General features: G+C 43.0%; 1 long non-coding RNA gene across 1 annotated transcript in view; it reads right to left on the reverse strand.

The window, feature by feature from the left end:
* LOC102475572 (uncharacterized) overlaps window positions 1-14,335 on the reverse strand; it is a 78,276-nt gene that overhangs the window by 63,112 nt on the left and 829 nt on the right. The window lies entirely within an intron of this gene.

The following is a 14,335-nucleotide window of genomic DNA, read 5'->3' on the forward strand; positions in this document are numbered from 1 at the left end:
CAAGGAGGCATATTCTCCCTTTGGTTGGCTTCTCTTTTGCAGCCAACCCCCTCACTGGTTATCCTTTCAGCCAGCTGTTCTGGGGACAGGGTCACGAGTCCTCAGCTGGTCTTCCGGGAGCGCTGCTTTAAAACTCTGGCACCAGGGTGCCCTTCCTGACAGATATATAACTACCTTCAGAACTGACACAGTCTCTGATCACTGTAAAAGGCCATACATTTCAAAACAAACCATTAGCAACCTAATATGTTATCAGCAATTTGAGGCTTGGGCACAGTTTTTGTTCCTAAACTGATACGCTGTTATTCTTGTTTTAATTTTGTCTTTATATAGTCACTCAAGGCACAGCTTTAGAATTCACAGACACTGTCACTGGGTAAAGTCCAGGGTGAATCAGGATAATCCTCTCTGAACTCTTACTTCCCTCTGTGAGCTGCTCAAAGTGTCACCAATTCAATTAACTTTGTTTGGTCCCTCTGAAGATATCCAGACAGTGCTTAAGAGAGTTCTGTTTCTAAGAAAAATAAAATGAATCACGTGTACTCAGCATGTTGTCCTCAAAAGGTATTAATAATACATATTTTTAAAAAGTAATTAGTGTTAAAGTTTTAAAGGTGGCATCGATCTAAGGACCGTATTTTGCTGTGCAGAGAGCTGGCGCATTCGTCCTGGCTTGAGCACTCAGGCTGTTTACAGCTCCTGCCCAGGAAGGCTGTTGACCCTCAATGCTGGGAGCCAGGCTTCATGGGCTGACTTTTGTCTTTCAAAAGAGATATATGGAAGTCCTAACCCCAGTACTTTAAAATGTGACCTTATTTGGAAATAAGGTCTTCTTAGGGGTAATCAAGTTAAAATGAGGTCACCAGGGAGGGCCTTAATCCAATATAATTGGTGTCCAGATAAAAAAGGAAAGTTTGGACACATGCGCATACACACGGGGAGAATGCCAAGCGGAGGTGACGGCAGAGAGAGGTGATGTATCTGAGTAAGAAATGCCGCCACTGCCAGCAAACCACCAGTAGCCCAGGGAGAGGCAGGGAGCACGATTTTCCTCAAAGCCCTCAGAAGAATCCCGCTCTGCTGACTTCCTGAGCTTTAGTTCTCATTGCTCAGCTTCTACACATATATGAGAAGAGAACTCATCCCGCACTTGGGAACAACTGCAAGGAGTGAGGCCTAACGTGGGGGCAGAACTACTGGCATTTAGAATGGAGCCGGCGCTCAGAGCGTGATACTCCTCCTTTGGTGCTAGCTCCTGCTACATATCTGCACTTCCGCTCTCTAGCCCAGAGATGGCGCTGTCTGTAAAAACTGACGTTTTACCTATTCTCTTCTCTGAAATAGGGTTTTGTTTGTTTGTTTGTTTCTTTCCACATAAACCTAGGATTCTACATTGGCAAAATGGTAATAGAGACCTTAATAAAGTCTTGATTTTATTTGTGAAATAAAAATGAGAAGGCTTATTTTACTTATTTAATTTTCAAATGTTTTCTAATTGGATGATCTTTTCATTCTTGTACCTTGCCAGGAAAACTGAAAGAAGCAGAGGCCTGGAGATTAAGAAAGTACAGGTGGGGGAACCAGCAGTTAACGTAATGGCTATGTCGCTGGACTCCCATGTAGTCGACCGCGGTTCGCGTCCCGGACCGGGTGGCTTAAAACTCACGCTGGGCGCGTGTGCGTGCGTGCCCAAGATCCCGAGAGGAGAATGGAGGAGAAGGGATTGTGGCGTGACCATCCCCCTGGGGGGTGATTTCTCACTTTCTGTCTCTATGTCTCTCTCTGTCTGTCTGGCGAGCGCACACGCCCTATAGCAAAAACCTCTCCAAAAAAAGAAAGAAAGAAAGAAAGTACAGGTGGCATGGTGGTTAAGACACTGGATTCCCACATGGTCAAATGCGGAATCCTCAAACTGGCGGTTTGAAACTCAAGCTGGGCAGATGTGCATGTGTGCCCAGGATGCTGAGAGGAGAGTGGAGGAGAGGGGATGGTGGCATGGCCATCCCCTCTGGGGGAGTGATTTCTCACTCTCTGTCTCTCTGATGAGCAGACATGCCCTATAGCAAGGATCTCTTTCTAAAAGAAAATTTAAAAATACCGTGACCTATGGGCAAGAAAAACCAAGACTGGTTTACATATGGGCCTTTGAATCCTAATCTCCAACCGCGGGGAAGGAAAGAGGCTGAAGGTTAAGTTGCTTACCAATAGCCAATAGTTTAATCAATCATGCCTATTTAAAAAGGTCTTCAAAGAAATTCAAGAAGACAGCTTCCAGAGAGCTGAGTACAAGGTTTCTGGAGGGCAGCGCACCTGGAGAGGGCATGGAAGCTCGGCCCTCCCACATGGCTTGCCCTATGCACCTCTTGATCTGCATCCTTTGCAACACCCTCTACAATAAACCGGTAAATGTAAGTGTTGCTGGGGAGGTTCAACCCCTGGGGGGTTCCACCTGGTGTAAGGGTCTTTGGCTTTGCACAGGAAAGAATTCAAGAGTGAGCTATTCAGGGAGAGTGATAGCAGGTTCATTAAGGAAAGTGCGCTGAGTGGAGCAGCCCTGTGAGGAGATGGGTGAATGGTTTTGTTCCTTCCTCCAAAAGGATGGGGAATACAGAAGAGTTATCCTGTAGGCAGAGCAGCCCTGAGCTTCGGTGGGTGTCTGCCTTATCTGGCTTGTCTTATGCCAGGCTAAGTAAGGGACCATTTACTGATGAAGGAAAGGGACAGTGGTTTTCCTGCACCCACTGTCCCTCCCATTTTCTGGCCTTATTAGGGTAGTTCTAGTGGGTGCCATGGCTATTCCAGACTGTCCTGGCTTGAGGGTATGATCAGCCTGAAGGGTAGGCAGTGGTTGTTCTAGGAGCCATCATGCTTCCAACTGGGTTAGTCCCAATCTCTCAGCCACTTCCATCTGTCAGGTTTCAGGTGCCTGGAATGTCCCTTGCCTCGATCCCCTCCTGTCCCATGTTTCCCTAAGTTCTGTGAGTCACTCCAGCCAATGAATTGGACATAAGGAAGGAGGGAATCATGGAACTCTGATTTTTAGCAAGTAGGTCAGAAATACAGTAAATCAACCTGGAGTTTGCAATTGGCATTGAAGTAGGGGGACAGTTTTGGGTATGTGGCCTCAAACTGTGATGTCAGACACTATTTGCAGGTGGACAGCATCAGTATTGAATTGCTTAGAGAACATCCAGTTGGTGTCAGATGCAGAACTGAGTGCTTGTCTGGTGAGTGGAGGGAAATCCCCACACATGTGGCATCAGAAGTAACCTATGGGGCTGACTGCAGCAGCAGGAGTAATGTGCTGCCCAAGGGACTCCGGGTCCCACCTGGCCACCGTGACTGGAAACCCCACTTGGACTGGCCTGAAATGCAGTGCACGTGGTGGGCTGGAGGACTGGAAGAAGGAGGTCACAGAGCAATCAGCCCCGGTGGGGTGCTGATTACCTGCTCCCTCTCTCTCTCCCTCACCCCCCACTCTCACAATGTACATGCACTCATTCTCCCATGAATAAAGGAAAATGAAAAAAAAAAAAAAAAAGATTTGTGTGGTGCCAGTATAGGAGAAACTAAGTTTGCTTGTTTTTCGACTGACCTTTGCTTTACACACACACACACACACACACACACACACACACACACACGAGCTGAGTAACACATGACCAGTTCAGTGATGAGGCCTGAACCAAGAGCAGTACCTTGTAAATGACAAAACTCTCTATACCACTCACTGACGTGCAAGGGGATTTCAAAGGAAGGAAAAGAAGTACACTAATAATTACTGACCATCTTCATTATACCACTAGTTTATAATCATTATCTCATTTAACCCTCATCACTGGAGCCTGATGAACCACATTTTAGAGAAGAGTAGGCTGAGACTAAAAGACCATTAGAAACCTTCCCCAGAAAACACTAGCTAGCAGAACTGGGACCCAAACCCAGGTCATCATCAGCCTGCTACATTAGGTGTTCTGCCCCGTGGCCCCCATGCATCTGAATCACCTGAAGAGCTACTTTAAAGTGCTAGCTGAGGGCCAGCCAGTGGCATGCTGGTGAGGTGGCTGGATCCCACATGGCTGACTGTATGGCTCAAGTCTGGACCTGGTAGCTTGAGAAACATGCTGGGTGTATGTGCGTGTGTGTTCAAAATCTGGAAAGGAGGGAGAAATGGAGGAGAAGGTATTATAGCATGACTACTCTCCATTGGGGGTACTTTCTCACTTTCTCTCTTTACCTGTCTCTCTCCTGCTAGTGCATGTGGCCTCTGGCAAATTTAAAAAAAATAATAAAAAATAAGAGTGCTAGTTGATAGTTGTTAAGCCCAGAGATTCAGATTCAGTTGGTCTGGGAGTGGTCCAAGAATTCAAGTTTAAACAAGTTAAGCAACAGGCATAATTTTGACACAAGTCAGCATCACGCCACATTCAAACACATTTTCTTGTGAGAATCATTTTCAAGTGATTCTCATCTATCATGTATTAGTTCAGATTAGTTACTTTACCATAGATACCAGGCTACTCTGCAATACAATAAGAATAACCCTCTCCAGTTCGATGTGTACTAACATGCTTTTAATACAATTACTATTATGGTATCTTAAATTGAGTTTATAGTTAAATGAAACTTGTTGAATAAAGGAGCCATGCTACATGAATGAGTTACCAGGGAAGTCATTACACACTTACTATGTCACACTAGTGTGCATTTTGCAAAGTGCCCTGGGCCAGTGATGCTCTTTTGGATTATCTGAACCAGTAAAAGGAAGAGTTAGCAAAGCTGGACAGAGTAAGAAAGTCCTAAATAGAATCCCAAATAGAGGGGGAAGAGAAACCCAAGCAAAACACATGACGGGAAAGTAAGCTACAGAGGATGACAGTGATGTGAGCCAGGACTGTTTTAAGAAGGTTGATCCGATTAGAACAGAGTGTGTGGGTGGGTGTGTGTGTGTGTGTGTGTGTGCGTGTGTGTGTTTTGAGATATTTTTTGCTATAGGGCATGTGTGCTCGCCAGAAAGACTGAGAGACAGAAAGCAAGAAATCACCTCCCAAGGGAGACAGCCACACCACAATCCCTTCTTCTCCATTCTCCTCTCGGGATCTTAGGCATGCACACACGCGTGCCCAGTGTGAGTTTAAAGGCAGGCCCCCCCGCTTCCCCAGTGTGAGTTTAAGCCATTGGGTCTGAGACTCAAACCACAGTCAACTACATGGGCATCCAGTAGAGTGTTTTAAAAAGCAGTACGGAGGGGCCAGGAGTAGTGGTTAAGGCGCTGGACTCCCATGTGTAGGACTGCGATTTGAGTCCTAAGACCTGGCCTCTTGAAATTTGTGCCAGGCCCATGTGGATGCCCAGAATCCTGAGAGAAGAATGGAGAAGGGATTGTGCAATGGCTATCTCCCCTGGGGGCAGGGTGGAATGATTTCTTGCTTTCTGTCTCTCTGGAGAGCATATGTGCCCTAAAGCAAAACTTTCTCAAAAAAAGGTCAGTGTGGATGATGGTAATAAGAAAGGTGGAATGGGGGATCAGCAGGTGGCATAGTGGTTCAGGTCCTAGACTCCCGCATGGCCGAATGCAGTTCAATTCCTGGACCCAGCAGCTTGAATCATGCCAAGCATGAGTGTGTGCATGCCACAAATCCCAAGAGAATGGAGAAGGGATTGCAGTGTGGCCATCCTTCCAGGGGGTGATTTCTCACTGTCCCTCTCTGTCTCTGTCTGGTAAGAACATGCATCTTATGACCAGAAAAAAAAGAAAGGTACAATGGGATGATATAAAAAATGGACTACTAAATTAAGGAGTCTGGCCAGTCCCATAGCACAGAAGTTAAGTGCTGTGCGTAGGGAGCTGGATCCCACATGGCTGACTGCGATTTTAGTTCTGACCCCAGCAGCTGGAGAAACATGCTGGGCGTGTGTGCATATGCCCAGAATCCTGATTGGAGAAATGGAGAAGGGACCACGCCTCATTGGGAGGTGCTTTCTTTTTCTTGTTCTCTCTCACTAGTAGAGCATATGCCCATTGGCAAAAAATTCAAAATAAATATAAGGGAAAATCTATATACACATTATATAGAAATATATAAACATAATATATAAATTATATACATATAAAGTAAAAAATAAAATAAAGGGAAAACACATATGTTTTATATATATATATAATTTTTCTTAGATTTTTGCTATATTGTACGTGTGCTCGCCAGAGACAGAAAGCAAGAAATCTCCTCCCCAGGGGGAGGGGAGATAGCCACACTGCAATCCCTTCACCTCTATTCTCCTCTTGGGATTTTAGGCACGCATGCGCACGTGCTTGGCATGAGTTTCAAGACACCAGGTCCAGGACTGAAACTGTGGTTGACTATGTGGGAATCCAGTGATATAACCATTACACCATCTGCTGGTCCTAGGGGAAAATATTTTTTAAAATTAATAAAACAAAGTAAGAAGTGTTGGCCCTGTAGCGGCAGTTAAGTATACCACACAGGGAGCTGGGTTCAACACGACCACCGTGGTTGGAATCCTGGTTCTGGTGGCTTGAAAAAAAACATACCAGGCACGTGTACATGTGGGCCCCAAATCCTTATGGGAGGGAAAAATGGAGGAAAAAGAATTGTGGCATGACCATGCTCCATTGGGGGTTCTTGCTTTCTCTTTCTTTCTCTCTCTGTGGTGAGTGCACATGCCCTCTGGCAATAATAAAAAAATAAGTAAATAAAATAAATGAAGGAGTCTGGACTTGAGCAGATATAAGGGTACTTCTTACATCGAGTCCCAAGTTAAAACGTTACTTTGCCCTGGTCCGTAGCCTGGTCTAACGTGTGGTTCAGAGACGGTGTTTGCCATGTGGGAGCAATGAATGCATTCCTGATGATGACATGATGGCCACTATATTTTTTAACTCATACAAAATCTCTACAGTAGCTGTTAAATCTGATTTATGCTGGGTTTAATATTTTAGTTAGAATTTTTCGCCCCCTCCTTAGCCACCCACCTGAGGAGAATGCCATTGTTCTCTGTCTTTAAATCTAAAATGAAAATACAGCTTGGATGAAATAAAACTTCCTCTCGCCCCACACCACTACACCCCCATTATGATTAACGGAGAAAGAATGATTTGCTAAATAACTCATGTCAGTAAGGGCAGGGCTCTCTTAGCATAATACAGTCTTAAGTATTTCTAAGAACTATGGTCAAAACTACGTAGTTATGTTTATGAATTCTTCATGCACAGCTAATAGTGCTTTTCCTAAGAAAATTAATCCCCAGGGCGAAATACATGTATTCAATATGTTTGTTTCGGTTGTGAGCACCAGAAGAAAACCTTCAGAAGAGCCCTAATCTGGGGCCAGCACGTGGTGTGCAGGTTAAAGGCACTGGATTCCCACATGGCTGTGATCATGGTTCAAATCCTGGACTTGGCAGCTTGCTTTCTCGCTTTCTCACTTTCTCTCTCTCTCTCTCTCACTGTGTCCCTCTCTGGTCAAACTGAAGTTAAAAAAAAAAATGAAAAAAAAAATAAATAAAGTTAAATAAAATAACTCGTTAAAAAAAAAAAAAAAAAGTGAAAAAAAAAAACCCGTTAAAAAAAAAAAAAAAAAGCCCTAATCTAAGAACAGAGCTGAAGCAACCAGCCACTAGCCAATGCCGAAGGCTGTAAAGTGGGTGACAAAGAAGAAACTAAAAACTTAGAGCTCTGTTCTTTCTCTCTGGAGTGATGGTCGGTACTGGGGAACTAGAAGATGAGAGAGACCCTGGGGGCTGCCAGAGACTGGGAGGAAAAGGAATAGGAATGAGAAAATTCAGCTGCAGGCAACTCCGAAGACCTGGAATGTGCCCGTGAGGCTGCCGGCCACAACTAGACACAGGAAGGCCTGCGAGGAGACAATCCTGAAAACACCAGGAAGCAAAGTAGCTAGATCAGGAATCCACTGAACTAAACCCTTCTTGAAAGAACAACTTGGGCCGTGACAGATCTCTGCATTTTCTTTTTCTTTTTTTTCCCCCAAGTTTCATATGTCTTCATTTTATTATTATTATTGCAGATGACGAACAAATTTTGAAAAGCAGATCTGGTAACACTTAGCTATATGACTAAGCTCATGCAATGAACTTCTGGTGAACAGAGATTATCTTAATTACTATTAAATTTGAATTTGCATACCACCAGACACCTATCAAATATCGAATGACTAAATGCATGAATTACTGTGTGTATCATGGGGAGGTAGAAGAGGGTAGAAAGTAGCCAGGGATACAGCCTTTGTTAAGACTCATGGATATATCTGTGCACTGTAAAAAGAAGGGGGTCTACTGCACAGGGTATACAAATTAACACTGCCCTGGGGCCAGCAGGTGGCATAGTGGTTAAGGTGCAGGACTTTCAGGAAAAGAAAAAAAAAGACACAGAGAATTTCCTCGCCCTTTCCACACAGCTAAAAGAGACCATGTATGAACCATGAAGTGACCTCCTTTGAGTCTATGAATGTTTTGATCTTAGACTTTCCAGCCTCTAAAACTGTAGGGAAGACATTCACATTGTTGGTAAACTACTATTGTTTTAGCAGCCTGAATGAAATAAGGCACCCTTCTAAAATTTGCTATAATTAACTTTAAAATTGGGGTACATTACTATTACTGTTTTTCCTGATAATCACATGAACTCCACTGAAACTACTGGAACATCACAGGGCATCATCACACCAAGACTGAAAAGACCATAGAAAAGGGCCAGTCCGTGGCATGGTGGTTACGCTGGCTGGACCTCACAGGGCTTACTGTGTGATTCCAGTCCTAGACCCCATGGCATGAAAAACATGCTGGGTACGTATGCATGTGTGCCCAAAACCCCTACAGGGAGAAATGGAGAAGGGACTGTGGTGTGACCATTCACCATGGGGGGTGCTCTCTCACTTTCTCTCTCTTCAGCAAGCACATACATCCTCTGTGAAAGAAAGGAAGGAAGGAAGAAAATAAATACCCAGAATATAAAAAAGGAATTTTTTAAAACTGACATTGCATAAATGTTTTTAACAATATCAGATCTGTTTGAACTGACAATTCCTAAGGCTTTCTATGTTAACTATGGTAAATAGAGCTGGTGTAAAGGTTGAAGAAAAGTAACTTTTCAGAGGAGACGGCACATAACCACATACGATTGTTTGCTTCCTTGGATCTAATTCAGAGTTCATTGCAAATTAGCAAGGATAGGTATTTTATGGTTAAAAACCAAAAATTCCATTTGATTCTGCAACAAATATACTGTTAAATTATTTCAAAAATATAGCTCAGTTCTCCAAACCCCAGTAAAGTTGAACACAGCTGAGAAGTGAAGTGGATTAACAGGCCTGGAATGATTAGAGGGTTTAAAAAAAAAAGCAGACAGCTACTTCTAATTCAATGCTACTTTTCTTCTTAATCCTGAACTCTAAACACATATTTTAAAGCCAATACATTGAGAATTTAATTTTTTCCCCTCCAGAACATTGTGTTCAATGTTTATCAATCTAATAGTGTTTACTTACCTAAAAGAAAATGGAATAGCCTTCAGTGTTTAAGGTTAATGCAACAGTGCCACCCAGCGGGTATGTTGTGCATTAAAAAGGTTACTAAAATTTACAATATTCCTTAAATACTAGTGTTTTTTCAGTGTATTTATTGTTGGAACCATTTTTATAAAATTATACACTACGATACTAATTAAAAAATCTATAAAACCATTATACATTTACCTATTCATTTACACTTAGCTATAGTTAAAATGTACAAAGGATATTCCAGCCTTGCAAATAAAGGGTTTGTATGTGAAATGTTACCTGTGATGTTGGTGAGACTAAACTGATGGCTACCTGGAGAAACATCATTGTTTCCCCTCATATAAACTTTTAACAGGTTTAACCCTTTGTTTTGATAGATTTTATCTACGTCTTATATAGTTTTAGATTGTCTGATACACTTAATATAGAATGTGTTTATAATTTCACTTGTCTGCGATTCATGATTAGTCATCTTTTTTTTTTTTTTTTTTTAGAGGTTTTTGCTATACGGCGCGTGCGCTCGCCAGAAGGACAGAGAGAGACAGAGAGACAGAAAGCGAGAAATCACCCCCCAGGGGGTGACCACTCCGCAGTCCCTTCTCCTCCACTCTCCTCTCAGGATCTTGGGCACGTCAGTCATCAAATATACAAACCTAATCATGTGGAAACCCTCAAACTTACTATTGCCTTAAAGAAAAAGTTCAAACTCGACAGTAATGCTGTTCACAATCCGATTTCTGCCATGAGCCCTCCCCAATGGATCTATCGAAAAGGCAAGGAAACAGTATAAACTTCAAGGAGGAGGTCAGGAATAGTGGTAGTTTTAGGATCCAGGAACCAATAGGTTGAAACGAGAGAGGACGTTGCCCATGGGGAAGACACAGACGAGAAAAAACTCAAGGTTGGAATTTGGGGAAATACTGCTTAAAAAGCAGGCAGAGAAAGAGCTCCCTACATATGAGACAGACAGAAAAAATGAGGAAGATGCAAAAAGAGTTACTTTTCAAGGAGGTATCAGATGACCACATGGTATCAAATATAACAGCTATTTAGAAAGGCAGGGCTGGGAGGTGGCATGGTGGTTGAGTGCTGGACTCCCACATGGCCAACCACGGTTGGAATCCCAGACCTGGTGGCTTGTTTCTCACTTTCCCTCTCTCTCTGGTGAAATTAAAGTAAAATAATAATAATACATAAAGATAAATAAAAATAATAAAAAGGACAAGCAGTGGTTAATAGCACTGATGGAAGAATCGCCTGTCTTTTGAGATAGACAAATGAGCGCCGGGGAGATGTGGCGGGGGGGGGGAGCAGCAACTTATGTTGTATGACTTCAGTTTCTTCCATTCAGGTAAAAGGAACTGGCTCCCACATGGCGGACTGCGGGTGAGTTTCGGACCTGGCAACTTGTTTTCTCTTTCAATGTCTCTCTGGTGAATTGAAAAATAGTAATAATAAATAAAAGTAAATAAACTTTTTTTTAAAAAAAAAAAAAAAGATAAAAGGGATTCAAAATGTCTGTGACCCTGAGGAAATTTCTATGCAGATGAATAGGTACCGGATGGTATGCAGACAATGGTCTATACACTTATTTCTAATATACCAGATCAAGTCAATCAACTCTTGTGTTTACTGAGAGGCTACAAACAAAAGTTTACTGACACATGTTTACTGAGATGCTAAAAGCAGAAATAACAAGTCAGAACTCCTGTCACTTAAAAAAAAGTTTTTTTGTTTGTTTGTTTGTTTTTTTAAGCACAGGCTATAGGACCACCACCTCCATTCAAGTCCCAGGGGCTGGAGGGAGACATAGCGATGACACGTGGCACTCTGGGAGGCTGACCCACAAGGGTAGTCTCTGGGTTTCTACATGGAGACCTCCCTGAGTATGCTGGACATGTTTATGCCCATGATCGGGCTAGCTGAGTTGAAGTGAATTGTGACACTGTTAGGTGGAGAAATATGCTGCTTCTCCACTGCAGCAAAGAACTGAAGGACAAGGCTAAGCACAAGGTTTATTGAAAGAAATAAAAGGACAGGGATGGGGACCAGTAGATGGCGTAATGATTATGTGGCTGGACTCCCACGTAGTCAACTGTGGTTCAAGTCCTGGACCCAGGAGCTTAAACCTCACACTGGGCACGTGTGCATGTGTGCCCAAGATCCCTAGAGGAGAATGCAGAAGAATGGATTGCGGTGTGACCATCCACCCTGGGGAGTGATTTCTCACTTCTTATCTCTCTGGTAAGTGCACGTGCCCTATAATAGAAATCTCTCTTTCTCATAAAAAGATAACATTCCAGGGAACCAGCAGTTAGCATAATGGCTATGTCGCTGGACTCCCATGTAGTTGACTGTGGTTCGCATCCTGGACCTGATGGCTTAGAACTCACGCCGGGTGCGTGTGTGTGCGTGCCCAAGATCCCGAGAGGAGTAAGGAGGAGAAGGGATTGCGGTGTGGCCATCCCCCCGGAGGATGATTTCTTGCTTTCTATCTCTATGTCTCTCTCTGTCTGGCTGGCGAGTGCACGCGCTCTATAGCAAAACAACCCCCCCCCCCCCCAAAAAAAAAAGATAACATTCCAGAAATAGAAGGGCCAGTGCCAAGGGTGGCAAGCAGAGCTATCCTTCCCAGGGGCCTTTTCGGGCCCTTTCTATCCTGATTGTGTGTGTGTGAGACTCCTTTGTTTAGATTTGTTAGATCCTTTATGTAGGGTCTAACAAATATGGGGCACATATTTTGATTGTCTCCTTCAGCTCGCCACTTTTACCTGACTTTCTTCAGTCCAGTCTCCTCTGTGAGTTTAGTGTACGTTACTAAGTGATCCCATGAGCCATGGCAACGCTTTGTGTTCTGGTATCCAAGCATACACCTAACAGCATAAAGACCTCATCTAGGACTCATAAAAGATATGAATAAACTTGAAAACCAAAGGAGAAAATCCCAGCTGCAGGCTGCCATGGTCTCACTGAGCATCTCCATCTTGTCACTGTAAGACCCATTCAGTCCTTACAGGTCTGTCATTAGGCCTTAAAGCACAGTCTAGAAAGGGGACAAGGAATTACAATGAAAAAGGGAAAAGGCACAACAAACAGCAGGTGCATAGGAAGGCAGGCTACATGCATAAAACATACCTCTTAGACCACGCTGGTCACCTTCTGCTGGAGAGCAGCTGAGGTTGGGGAAGTGATGGAAGATACCGGTAAGATTGTGAAAAGTCAATGAAAGTTACAGGGCAGGGAACTGACTACTGATAGATTGACGGGCTGTCAAGGACCAGGGAGTGAGCTGAAGTTGGACATCTGGAGTCCGAGAATCTGCTGTATGTTACTTGGTGTTATTTTCTCCAATGTGCCCAGCTGGGCATTTATAAAACAGGGACAGGGTTAAGAATCTGCTGTGGGTCAGAGGCATTGGACCCAGGAGTTAGGATGCCGATAAGCCAAGCAGTCTGGGCGAGGAAGAGAGGTGATGACAGGAGGGCTGACAAAGAAAACAAAATAGAAGAGCAGATGTTGTGCTTGTGAGGGTGCATACAATCAGAAAAAACTGAAAGGCTGGATGATAACAAAAGCTCGGAGAACAATTGTGGATACTAGAGACAGTGTGGGAGAAGAGTGGGAAATGGGGGGAGGGTAAGAGGATGGGAATCAAGGGGAAAAAGAAGCAAAATGTTTAAGGGACACAAAAATGGAACATTATCTGTTGATGATAACGTGTACGATAATACCTTTAACTGGACTAACATATAATGTATTCATGCTGAGAAAACTCATTTTATAAGCTGTAATGATATATATTGCTTGAATGTATGACATATACATAAAAAGAAAAACTGAGTACTAGTCAGAAAGGCGACTGGAATGTAATTTTGTGCAGTAGTTAGTATCTTTCTGGATGATGACAAGACTCTAGAGAAAGTCTGAGGTGAGAATCCAGCTCTGCCATCCTTTACCTCACGCTGTTCGGGTAAGAGGAACCAAATTTTGAAAATGGCAGTTTTATCCCTGCATGTAAGATACTTTGAATAAACACTTTGCTTTTTCCTAATAATTTTAATTCTTGTTAGAATTAAATATGCCATATCAATTATAAAATCATCCTTCAAGTAAACATTTTTTTATATTGTATATGATAAAGTGGTTTTCCTGTCTTTCTTCCTTCATCTCATTTGGTTGCTTGTTTCTTGCCTAGACTCTCAACAATACTTTAGGCATTGCTGAGCATTTATTATTTGCAATATATTTTACCAGGGACTTTTAGTACCAGCTAGTACTTAGACTGCTCACAGTTCTACTGGGCACTTTACTAAGCACTTTCCACGAGCTTAATCTTCATAATATTCTAGAAAATGGAGAAAGGGGCAAGTAGGTGGCGTATTGGTTAGGGTGCTGGCCTCCCACATAGCTGATCGTGGTTCAAATCCTGGACCCAATGGCCTGAAAATCATGCTGTGTGTATATATGTGTGTGCCCAATATCCCAAGAGGAGACTGGAGAAGGGATTGTGTGGCTATCACCACTGGGGTATGAGTTCCCAGTTTCTCTCTCTCTCTGACTCTAGTCCTATGGGGAAAAACTAAAAAAAATCAATAAATAAAAACAACAAAAATCTTATTTTAGTGCAAAAATAAATCAGAAATCCATGCAGTTTTTTATATGCATTTTCTGTAACTTTTTGAGAAGTCTCAACCCCCCTCCCCCCCCATTTCTCATGTAATTCAGTTTAGACTCCCAATCCAACACAAGATTCTCACTGCATAATGTTCTACCCTGGGGCCAGATGCAAGTCGAATTAT

The sequence above is a fragment of the Tupaia chinensis genome, unplaced genomic scaffold, assembly GCF_000334495.1.
Source record: "Tupaia chinensis unplaced genomic scaffold, TupChi_1.0 Scaffold000070_1, whole genome shotgun sequence".
Taxonomy (NCBI): Eukaryota; Metazoa; Chordata; class Mammalia; order Scandentia; family Tupaiidae; genus Tupaia; species Tupaia belangeri.